At 51.8% G+C, this 12139-nt stretch overlaps 1 long non-coding RNA gene across 1 annotated transcript; it reads right to left on the bottom strand.

Annotated features, from left to right (window-relative positions):
• Nucleotides 1-5059: 5059 nt before the first annotated feature.
• Nucleotides 5060-11695, bottom strand: LOC142504007 (uncharacterized). The gene is made up of 2 exons (XR_012804161.1): nucleotides 11544-11695; nucleotides 5060-7315 (listed from the first exon to the last, which is right to left on the bottom strand). It is a non-coding gene; the product is annotated as an uncharacterized LOC142504007 (long non-coding RNA).
• Between the last annotated feature and the right edge of the window lie 444 nt (nucleotides 11696-12139).

The raw sequence follows: 12139 nt of genomic DNA, 5'->3' as shown, positions 1-12139 counted from the left end.
AGTATAGCCTGTATCTTACCAGGATCCCGATTGAACTTAGTAATAAAGGGGACCTCATATTCGCTCATTGGTTCCTTAACTTTTGTTTTTAGGATATCTTCCCTCTTTAGTGGGCTTGTTTTCTTGATCGCTGTTTCCAATGCTCCCCACAGTACTGTTAAGGGGCCAGTATCAATTATCTAATTTTTTATTATTGTTTATTTTGGTCCAAATACATTGTGTCTTTTACCTTTATTTTAATCTGTTATTGGAACTGTTATTTATGCATAAAATTTATAGGGAGCGCCCCAGTTACTTTGTACACTTGCCTTTTTTTTCCCACCCTGGTGGCAGCACCCCTCGATATACATCTAGTCTGAGCAATATACATCAGAAACCTCTATATGGAGGAAATAGGAGTCACGATGGAGAGCTCTAATGAGACCATTGAGAATATATTTACGAAAAGACTACAAAGGAGTACTAATTTTGAAAGCAAAATAAAAGCTGCAGAAACAGCAAAGCTGGGTGAAACAGAAATAATTAACAATGAGTTTGATAAACTCGACAAACTCCTTAAAGAGAAACAAAAAAATGGTGGGACCTAGTCTACCTAGAAAGATATTTAACAGCCAAGCGCATTCCAAGAGGCCAACGAGTATTCAAAAAGGCTTCATTTGATCTATCAGAAAATAGAATTCAGTGTGGCCTGGGAAGGGATCCTAGTTAGTGGTGTACCGAATACCCGGAATTACCCGGTACCCGGCGTTACCTGGCACATTTCCAGCTACCCGGACATTACCCGGACCCGGCAACTGAGAAGTGGGCTCGGCGCCGGGTAATGTCAGGGCAGCTGGAAATAATCTAATTACTTACCTTTCCGAAGACATCCAGGACCAGTAGCAGCAGTCCTGTGGCGGTGGCATCGGAGGTGTCTTCAGCCGGCGGGGGAGCTGCAGGAATCCCTTCCACAGCACCGGAGCAGGTAAACAGTGTCTGTCTGTGTGTGTGTGTGTGTGTGTGTGTGTGTGAGCCGCCGGGGAACCACGTGACCGGAGCAGGAGACGGAGCGTTCCTATTGGACAGCTTATCTCAGACATGGAGTTAATTCCACATGTTCACTGAATCCGTGTGGATATTTGTTCCCAAAGGTGTATATCCAGAATTGTTCTGGTTTTAATCGATGTAAATCCCTATGACCTTGTCTTGTAGAATAGGGCACGGATTCAATGCCCATGAATTTAATTGCGTTAGGGTCACATTAGTGGACATCTTTAAAATGGTTAAGTAGTGGTGTTAGCGGCTGACTGTTTTCTATTAATTTTTCTTAATGCTCAAGTATCCTGAGTTTAAGTGCCCTCTTGGTTTTACCAATATATTGTAAACCACATCTGCATTGCAGCAGATACACCGCATGTGTGGTTAAACAGTTAATCATTTTTTTACAGAGTACTTTTTTAAGGTTACTGTTGAGATGACCTGTTCGTCCGTTTTCATGTGACTACAAGCTTTACATATGCCACATTTATAATTCCCTATTATTCCTAACTGGTTCGAATATTACTAGGTCCCTTGTTGTGGGCTTTCAATTGGCTGGTGGCCAGTAACCCCTTCAAATGTTGTGCCTTCCGAAACACAATATCAGGTTTTGAACATGGAACCCAATATAGGGTTTAATACCTTCCAATGCTTACATAGAGCTTTTCTTATAGCACCACAGGCTCTATTTTCTTATAGCACCAAAGGCTCTATTATACTGAGTGATAAATACGGGTGCATCTCTGCATATTATCACTTTTTTTATCATCATTATGCTCTGCATTGGATCTGGTATTAATTATTTTCTTCTTCCTTGACCGATTTGTAGAAGGGAAGATCGTGTAACTTTCTTTGCCTTATTCAGTGACTTGTGTGATGGTAGGAGTAGCTGGGGGACCTAATAAAGAGAAATCCCAGCTATTTACCCCTAAATCCATGTAACTTGGCCAGCTATGTAAGGCTTATTTCAGTCAAATGTAATTTAATATCTGGGTGAGAACACGGAATGTATTTCAAAGCCTGTATTCATTATTCCCTGTAAATGCAATCCCCCAGTGAATCAACATTGTTCTGTGATGTGGGCTATCTTTAATTCTAAGTCCTGTCTTTTACATAATGACCTTATGTCTGTATTTATGCCTGTGTTAGCAATTCCTCCCAGATTAGATACCTGGTATTGTATGGTGATGGAATTAACATGCAAGAAAATAAATTAGATATTCCACTGTTACTGTCATTTCTATGTTGAAAGACTAAGTAATTCACTCAGTTAAAGCTCTCCATAGCAATAGTTCAGAACAAAGGTATGGGATTAGTTAAATGAATCAGTTATTAGGTCTGAGCCCCAGGCAGTTTCTCTTGGCTGGCTGGCTGGCTGCCTTACACAATGTTAAAGGATAGCCACCACAGGGTATACTGCTGATCAGTCCATCTGAAGTCCATCTCTGGGAAGGTGTGTGGAGTTGGACTGTGACCAGCTTGAGGTACATGTCAGTGGACGCTGTGTGCAGCACTCTGATATCCTGAAGCAGAGAAGCGGACAGGGTAAACCCATTTGAAGTGGGTCCCTGCCCCTAGGAAAGGTAGATCTCATTCCCCAGATCCCCGTGTGTATATTTTTGTATTCTTGTGTTTCCGAGGTCTTATCCAAAATAAACCTAATTTTATTTCACCTTCTTGTTTTGCCCTGTGATTGAGCCTTTAAAAACAATTGGTGTTAAAAGACCTGGTCTACCATGACAACTTGTCAATAGGGTCCTCTTTGTATTCCTTTTGAAGAAATGTGTTCTTCAAAAACAGTGCCTGTTCATCCAAGTGCTGCTCATTAGTGTTATTACGCTTTAATTGTAAAAATTGCTTGTAAGGGGTATTTTTTTACCCATTTTTCATCATGGCAGCTAGTGGGGTGAAGGTAGTAATGAGGGACACTGGTGAACAATGCTAGCAGATCACGGGTAGCCAACCTATATCCCAAGTAAATCCATCCAGTATCTGCAAGACTGCAGTTGTATCCTTGAGATGTGACGGGAGTGATACAATTAAAAGCTGTAAATAAAAATCCAAAATATAAAGATAAATAAGGCTGCGCTTATAATGCCGGCGACAGCGATGTCGCGTCAAAACAAATGTATTGACGCCGTCGTGTGCGCTTATAGTAGGCGCTACGGCTTGGTCGCGAGCGCTGGAAGTCACTTCAATTTAATTTTTTCCAGCGACGGCACTATATGCGCGGCCTTAGACGTAAAAGACTTAACAACTTAAATAATAGGGTGACTGAGGGGGAGTGAGGGATTTATGCATTTTAAGTATGTGATAAAATATCAGGTGTTGGAGTGGGATAAATAAAACTTCAAACTCAGATTTGGTCAGAATACCCATATTTAAAGCTTCCTCCAGATGTTGTTTGATAAGTGTGTTAAATGTATTAGTTGTGTCGGACTTCAGTGGTTTATATGAAGCCTCGTCCGACGGAATGCGTTTAGCCTCTTGGCAATAATCGTCCGTATTTTGTAGCCCTAAGCCTCCCTCTGTATCTGCTGCACAAACAGTTATATTGAGATTAGATCAAGGTTTTAATACTTTTCTGTTCACTGGAATTCAAATTTGAAAATGATCTATTAGATGTATTATTACACAGCTTTTTTATTTCATGTTTGACCAGTTTCCTGAATTTTACATATTGTCGTAAAGTAGGAAAAATATAGATTCCGGTTTGTAACCTGTATGTAAATAGTTACTGTTAAACTCAGGATCGCTTTCCCTAAGGAGATCCTCCAGATCTTGAACAACTTTTAAATCAGCTATATCAATCATTGGAGTATTTTGACTGGTCTCTATTGGATCAATAATAGTATCAGTACTTTTTTGATCCAATAAAATGCCTGTGTAATGTTAATTTCCTCAGAAATTTCTGTAGGTCTATATATAAAATCAAATTCATTGGGGTCACATGTTGGTGAAAATTAGACTCTTTTTCAACACCTCAAAGAGTGAATGATCCATCTTTAATAATGAGAGGTGAAAGATCCCATGGGATAGTACTGTCTCCGACCCTTGGTCCCCCTTTTTGTTGGACATATGGACACTTGGGTTTATTATACCTAAAATAAGTTATGGTGGGTGAGAAAAAATAAATAAAAGGTGACTAACCCTCCACCGTAGAACATATTTACATTTGCTATATCACGTGAGCCCATTCACGTGGCAGACAGGTCTGCAACTCTGCCCTTCCTCTGTGCCCTAACATACAGTGCTTCTACTGCAGCAAGGGATTCTGGGAATATAGATATTTAAGGTTTAGGAAGTATTTTCTCCCAGCAGAGCACGGATATAGCCTTAATAATTGCATTGTTAAAAAAAAAAAAAAAAAAAAAAGTGATAATGCGTTTATTAAATCATCCTCACTTAGCACACAGATTCTCTCATAGAATGGGAAATATCGCAACTAGCCGAATATAACCCATCACACACCTGAACGTAGTGTCCTTTTATACTAGGAGGGGGACTGGCCGCTTTACACCTTTACATTTCAGAAGCCTTTAACAAAATGGAACAACATTATACAGAGATTTACTACTTTATGCACATTGTTCAACTTAAAATTAAACCGCTTCATAACTCAAGTGATGCACTTAGATTTCTATAAAGAGCAGATGTAAAAGGTGTGTGTGTATGTCTGTGTGTGTGTGTCTGTCTGTCTGTGTGTCTGTCTGTCTGTGTGTATGTGTGTGAGATATATGCGTAGGAGTATCCAGATTCTCCAGTGAAGATTTGGGGGCGATAACGCCGATTCTGCACAGTGCGAGATCCCCCCCCCCGACTTAATTAAGAGACTTGAGTTGCGCACTTAATGAATTAGTCTATGCATGCACACTTCAGCCATCATCTCTGCAAATCTTCTCCTACTCCTAGAATCAACTAAATGTGGGGAAGAATTTGGGATTACATGAGCGCGAGGAAACTCGGCCAGTAAAGTTCGCTTTCAGTGTCCGGTGGGTTGGGTTGGTTGGGCCGGGAAATAAGTGCTCTTCAACGTTCAATATAAAAATATTTAGGTTTATTATATTTACATCGTACAGCTCTTGGGCCAATGATAAATGTTCAAGGTATCAAGTAAAAAACAAAAACAAACCACAGAACAAGTGAACTTGTTAAATTATACAACACTTTATACAAAGCAACACTTTAAATAACCAAGCAAAAATATACAAATATACATTTTTTTCTTTTCTTAAAGATAAATTCACATCGGTTCTTTTATAAAGCTTTCTGTCGACGTTTCGCCCTCAAATCTAGGACTAAAATATCTGCGCTTTAAAATAAGAATGTTCTGAAAAGGCCACGAAATAAGTGCACGGACAGATCCAAGGCCATTGGGTTTGCTTTCCGAGCGGTGCGTTCAAGTTTGAGATCGAGCATCTGAAACATAGTGGTATGTACCACGAAGGAGGGGCTGGGCATGATTGGGTTAAAAATGCTTGGGATCCAGTTAATCTAAACGGTTTAATACAAACCCCTTTGCTGCCAGACAAGCTGCACACCTCTCTGGCGGAGGGTTTAAAGAGGCACTCCTAGGGAGCATTTTATTATATATTTTTTCTTTAAGCAGGGCGTCTCCGGCGCTAAAGCGTGTTCATTTCAGCTCCGGGAACCCCCTGATTGCAGAGATACATGTACCTCGAAAATGAGTGCCAGATCTCACTGCTGTTTAATTGTCTCACAGCATGTGGGCCAATAGGAAGCCCGCAATGGGAGAAGTCAAGCTTCTTATTGGCCAGCAGGACTTTAAAAGATGCCCTTTCGAAGGCCCTAAATAGCCTCGTCTGGGTTGGTACCGGCACCCCCTTCTGAGATATCTCAGGAAGCAGGGGGTCCCCATAGCTGAAATTAATGCAGTCAGGTCTGGAAACCCCTTGCTTCAAACCTACAAATAAAGGAAGCGTCACCTAAAGGGCTTCTTTAACAGTTCCCGTGGAGAATGGGCCACAGCCATAAAATAGCTGTTGGGAGGTTCTGTAAGAAGCGAGCTCATTTCGTGCTGAAGTGGACGACGAGCAGGCCGGGTAAGAGACGTGCGGAAACGCACGGCGTGAAATGCTCTACAGAAATAATTACCCTGTGCGTGTGGTGTATTCATTAAGGCTTCGAATTGTTAGTCCCACATTGTGTCAGCTCTGAAGATCAGGAGGTCCCACATTGTGTCAGCTCTGAAGATCAGGAGGTCCCACATTGTGTCAGCTCTGAAGATCAGGAGGTCCCACATTGTGTCAGCTCTGAAGATCAGGAGGTCCCACATTGTGTCAGCTCTGAAGATCAGGAGGTCCCACATTGTGTCAGCTCTGAAGATCAGGAGGTCCCACATTGTGTCAGCTCTGAAGGTCAGAAGGTCCCACATTGTGTCAGCTCTGAAGGTCCCACATTGTGTCAGCTCTGAAGGTCCCACATTGTGTCAGCTCTGAAGGTCCCACATTGTGTCAGCTCTGAAGATCAGGAGGTTTAGCACCAGTTCATTGTACAGCAGCAGTACCTGACTTCTTCAGTGTGTACGTGTAATTTCTGTGTGGTCTTTGTACAGACAGATCAATTAAAAAATATTAAACCCTTAAGTGGCGTATTTTTGTAAACGTATAAAAGAGCTGTTTTACCCCCTTTTAGTCTTGTACTCAACTTAAACGCTCGGGCGGGGGGGGGGGGGGGGGGGGGGGGGGAGGGGGCCGGGGGTGAAGAGAGGAGCGAATCCAACAGAAAAGTGGAATAAAAATACAAAGACTTTGGCTTCCTTGCAAAAAATAAAAACATAGCTGAAGTGTTTGAGGGAACAAACACTGGTTGAAGCAGCGGGTGCGACCCCTTGCTGAGTACCGGCGGCGAGGTGTGCGCTGCGTCTCTGTATATAGCTCTGTGCGGAGCAGTTCTGGGTCGCAGGCCTCTGACGCCCGTGGAAGGGTTAGGTACAAACAGATTCTGATTGTCTGTGAATCTCGGAGAGTTCTCCCTCTGACCCGGCGAAGGCTGGAAATCCGTCCTGTCGGGGCCTCGGCCTCAGGAGGCAGTGGAATGTGCTGGCAGCAGACAGCAGTAACCTGCGTCGTCATACATTTGTGTCCTGAAGGAGGGGCTCTTTGCCCTCCCCGGGGGCCGGGGGGCTGTGTGGGTGACTGTGCCCCGCTCCGTGCTTCTTCCAGTTCCCCGCACGGGCGTTCACGTTGGTGTGTTCAGGAATAAATAAGGCTACAAGCAGAGCCAGCAGCACGGAGCAGGCCCCGAACAGGAATGGCGGCCCGGGAATGATGGAATTCTGCAGAGCAGGGAGAGAACAAAGACGGGGAGTTTACAGATAAGGAAACACCCAACCAGAGCTGACGTGGAATGTATGTGATGACGTAGCGCTCCGGGGAGGGGGTCATATGTAAAATTGTCACAGATAAGGGCCCAGAACATGCGGCAATCTATTAAGATAGTATACATGGATCCAAACTAAGATAACCCAACGCGTTTCATGCTGCCCACAGCACTTCAGAGGATCTACCGCAGAAGGGAGGGGTGGATGGCCTACAGCTGTACTTGTCGTTTTACGAGACATTACAGTACAGGGAATTATAATACAATAAGCGCAACAAACAAGACCAGACAATAGGGAAGGAAATACCTGCTCCGTGTTAACACGGCCTCTCCGGTCACACGCTCTACGCGGGGCCTCTCCGGTCACACGCTCTACGCGGGGCCTCTCCGGTCACGCGCTCTACGCGGGGCCTCTCCGGTCACACGCTCTACGCGGGGCCTCTCCGGTCACACGCTCTACGCGGGGCCTCTCCGGTCACACGCTCTACGCGGGGCCTCTCCGGTCACACGCTCTACGCGGGGCCTCTCCGGTCACGCGCTCTACGCGGGGCCTCTCCGGTCACGCTCTCTACGCGGGGCCTCTCCGGTCACGCTCTCTACGCGGGGCCTCTCCGGTCACGCGCTCTACGCGGGGCCTCTCCGGTCACGCTCTCTACGCGGGGCCTCTCCGGTCACGCGCTCTACGCGGGGCCTCTCCGGTCACGCGCTCTACGCGGGGCCTCTCCGGTCACGCGCTCTACGCGGGGCCTCTCCGGTCACGCGCTCTACGCGGGGCCTCTCCGGTCACGCGCTCTACGCGGGGCCTCTCCGGTCACGCGCTCTACGCGGGGCCTCTCCGGTCACGCGCTCTACGCGGGGCCTCTCCGGTCACGCTCTCTACGCGGGGCCTCTCCGGTCACGCGCTCTACGCGGGGCCTCTCCGGTCACGCTCTCTACGCGGGGCCTCTCCGGTCACGCGCTCTACGCGGGGCCTCTCCGGTCACGCGCTCTACGCGGGGCCTCTCCGGTCACACGCTCTACGCGGGGCCTCTCCGGTCACACGCTCTACGCGGGGCCTCTCCGGTCACACGCTCTACGCGGGGCCTCTCCGGTCACACGCTCTACGCGGGGCCTCTCCGGTCACACGCTCTACGCGGGGCCTCTCCGGTCACACGCTCTACGCGGGGCCTCTCCGGTCACACGCTCTACGCGGGGCCTCTCCGGTCACACGCTCTACGCGGGCCTCTCCGGTCACGCTCTCTACGCGGGGCCTCTCCGGTCACGCTCTCTACGCGGGGCCTCTCCGGTCACGCGCTCTACGCGGGGCCTCTCCGGTCACGCGCTCTACGCGGGGCCTCTCCGGTCACGCGCTCTACGCGGGGCCTCTCCGGTCACGCTCTCTACGCGGGGCCTCTCCGGTCACACGCTCTACGCGGGGCCTCTCCGGTCACACGCTCTACGCGGGGCCTCTCCGGTCACACGCTCTACGCGGGGCCTCTCCGGTCACGCTCTCTACGCGGGGCCTCTCCGGTCACGCTCTCTACGCGGGGCCTCTCCGGTCACGCTCTCTACGCGGGGCCTCTCCGGTCACGCGCTCTACGCGGGGCCTCTCCGGTCACGCTCTCTACGCGGGGCTTCTCCGGTCACGCGCTCTACGCGGGGCCTCTCCGGTCACACTCTATACACGCGGGGCCTCTCCGGTCACACTCTATACACGCGGGGCCTCTCCGGTCACACTCTATACACGCGGGGCCTCTCCGGTCACACTCTATACACGGCCTCTCCGGTCACACTCTCTACACTCTACGCGGGGCCTCTCCGGTCACACTCTCTACGCGGGGCCTCTCCGGTCACACTCTCTACGCGGGGCCTCTCCGGTCACACGCTCTACGCGGGGCCTCTCCGGTCACACGCTCTACGCGGGGCCTCTCCGGTCACACACTCTACGCGGGGCCTCTCCGGTCACGCTCTCTACGCGGGGCCTCTCCGGTCACACTCTACACGGGGCCTCTCCGGTCACACTCTCTACGCGGGGCCTCTCCGGTCACACTCTCTACGCGGGGCCTCTCCGGTCACACTCTCTACGCGGGGCCTCTCCGGTCACACTCTCTACGCGGGGCCTCTCCGGTCACACTCTCTACGCGGGGCCTCTCCGGTCACACGCTCTACGCGGGGCCTCTCCGGTCACACTCTCTACGTGGGGCCTCTCCGGTCACCGGTCACACTCTATACACTCTACGCGGGGCCTCTCCGGTCACACTATGCGGGGCCTCTCCGGTCACACTCTACGCGGGGCCTCTCCGGTCACACGCTCTACGCGGGGCCTCTCCGGTCACACTCTCTACGCGGGGCCTCTCCGGTCACACTCTCTACGCGGGGCCTCTCCGGTCACGCTCTCTACGCGGGGCCTCTCCGGTCACGCGCTCTACGCGGGGCCTCTCCGGTCACACGCTCTACGCGGGGCCTCTCCGGTCACACGCTCTACGCGGGGCCTCTCCGGTCACACGCTCTACGCGGGGCCTCTCCGGTCACACGCTCTACGCGGGGCCTCTCCGGTCACACGCTCTACGCGGGGCCTCTCCGGTCACACTCTCTACGTGGGGCCTCTCCGGTCACACTCTATACACACTACGCGGGGCCTCTCCGGTCACACTCTATACACTCTACGCGGGGCCTCTCCGGTCACGCTCTATACACTCTACGCGGGGCCTCTCCGGTCACACGCTCTACGCGGGGCCTCTCCGGTCACACTCTCTACGCGGGGCCTCTCCGGTCACACACTACGCGGGGCCTCTCCGGTCACGCTCTCTACGCGGGGCCTCTCCGGTCACGCTCTCTACGCGGGGCCTCTCCGGTCACACGCTCTACGCGGGGCCTCTCCGGTCACACGCTCTACGCGGGGCCTCTCCGGTCACACGCTCTACGCGGGGCCTCTCCGGTCACACGCTCTACGCGGGGCCTCTCCGGTCACACTCTATACACTCTACGCGGGGCCTCTCCGGTCACGCTCTATACACTCTACGCGGGGCCTCTCCGGTCACACTCTCTACGCGGGGCCTCTCCGGTCACACTCTATACACTCTACGCGGGGCCTCTCCGGTCACACTCTCTACGCGGGGCCTCTCCGGTCACACTCTATACACTCAACGCGGGGCCTCTCCGGTCACACTCTCTACGCGGGGCCTTTCCGGTCACACGCTCTACGCGGGGCCTCTCCGGTCACACTCTCTACGCGGGGCCTCTCCGGTCACACTCTCTACGCGGGCCTTTCCGGTCACGCGCTCTACGTGGGGCCTCTCCGGTCACACTCTCTACGCGGGGCCTCTCCGGTCACACTCTACGCGGGGCCTCTCCGGTCACACTCTCTACGCGGGGCCTCTCCGGTCACACTCTCTACGCGGGGCCTCTTCGGTCACACTCTCTACGCGGGGCCTCTCCAGTCACACACTACGCGGGGCCTCTCCGGTCACACACTATGCGGGGCCTCTCCGGTCACACACTATGCGGGGCCTCTCCGGTTACCGGTCACACTCTATGCGGGGCCTCTCCGGTCACACTCTCTACGCGGGGCCTCTCCGGTCACACTCTCTACGCGGGGCCTCTCCGGTCACACTCTCTATGCGGGGCCTCTCCGGTTACCGGTCACACTCTATACACTCTACGCGGGGCCTCTCCGGTCACACTCTATGCGGGGCCTCTCCGGTCACACACTCTATGCGGTGCCTCTCCGGTCACACTCTATGCGGTGCCTCGGCCTCTCCTGTAATTCCAATGACCCTCGGAGACCCCTCGCTGTAGCGTGGGCGAGCGCTCACATGCCTATGGTATGAGGTGTCACCTCCCTATAATAACTGCAATAGCGCAGTCCCGGTGGACCCTCTCTGCTGAACGCGCGGCGGGAGTCAGTCATCGATGCGGGGTCCTACCACGGCTTTACTTGCAACAATATCAAAATCAAAGTCGCCCTACTTGGGGCAAACTCCAATCCTCAGGGGCCACCAACAGGTCACATTGTAACGATATCCCTGCCTCAGCACAGGTGGCTCAATCAGAAGCTCAGTCCTATGCTGAAGCAGGGATATTCCTCATACTTGACCGTTTGACTTGAGGACTGGCATTGGCCACCCCTGCTCAGATTTACAAACAGCCCAGGTTTAGTGAAGCACGACCTCCATGTTGGGTGACCCTCCCCCCCGGCCACGTACCTGCTGCGACGTCACTTTGAGCCTCGGTTCCGTGTCGGTCAGTGGCAGTTCGTCCAGCTCCACGTGGAAGATGTAGAAGATGAACCCGTAGAGTTGCGGGCCCCAGCCCGTTACAGAGCCCGCGGATCCCCGTCACCATTCCTGGACCACCCCTGAAACAGACCCTCGCGTTAACCCCGACATTGCAGGTTTAACCCTCTCCTTGCCGGAGAGTCAGCGACGCATTGCGCCTGTAAACAGATCCACGCACCTTGCTGGTCAGCGTCAGCCGTACGGGAAACCAAAGCGCTTATTGCGGGGGAAGGTGATGCTCGACATCGCGGCCACGGCTCCTGCGGCCCACATCATCCTGTCAGGGGAGAGGCGAAGAGGGGGGGGGGGGGGGGGGGGAGGGGAAAAAAAGGTGGGGGGGGGGAGAGAGAAAAGAGGTGTGGGGGGGGGGGGGGGGGAGGAGAGAAAAGAGGTGGGGGGTGGGGGGAGGGGGGGGGAGAGAAAAGAGGTGGGGGGGGGAGAGAAAAAGAGGTGGGGGGTGGAGAGAGAAAAGAGGTGGGGGGTGAGAGAGAAAAGAGGTTGGGGGGGAGAGAAAAGAGGTGGGG

The sequence above is a fragment of the Ascaphus truei genome, chromosome 10 (assembly GCF_040206685.1).
Source record: "Ascaphus truei isolate aAscTru1 chromosome 10, aAscTru1.hap1, whole genome shotgun sequence".
NCBI lineage: Eukaryota > Metazoa > Chordata > Amphibia > Anura > Ascaphidae > Ascaphus > Ascaphus truei.
The sequence above is the reverse complement of the archived record's forward strand: the minus strand, read 5'-3'. Positions and strand labels throughout refer to the sequence as shown.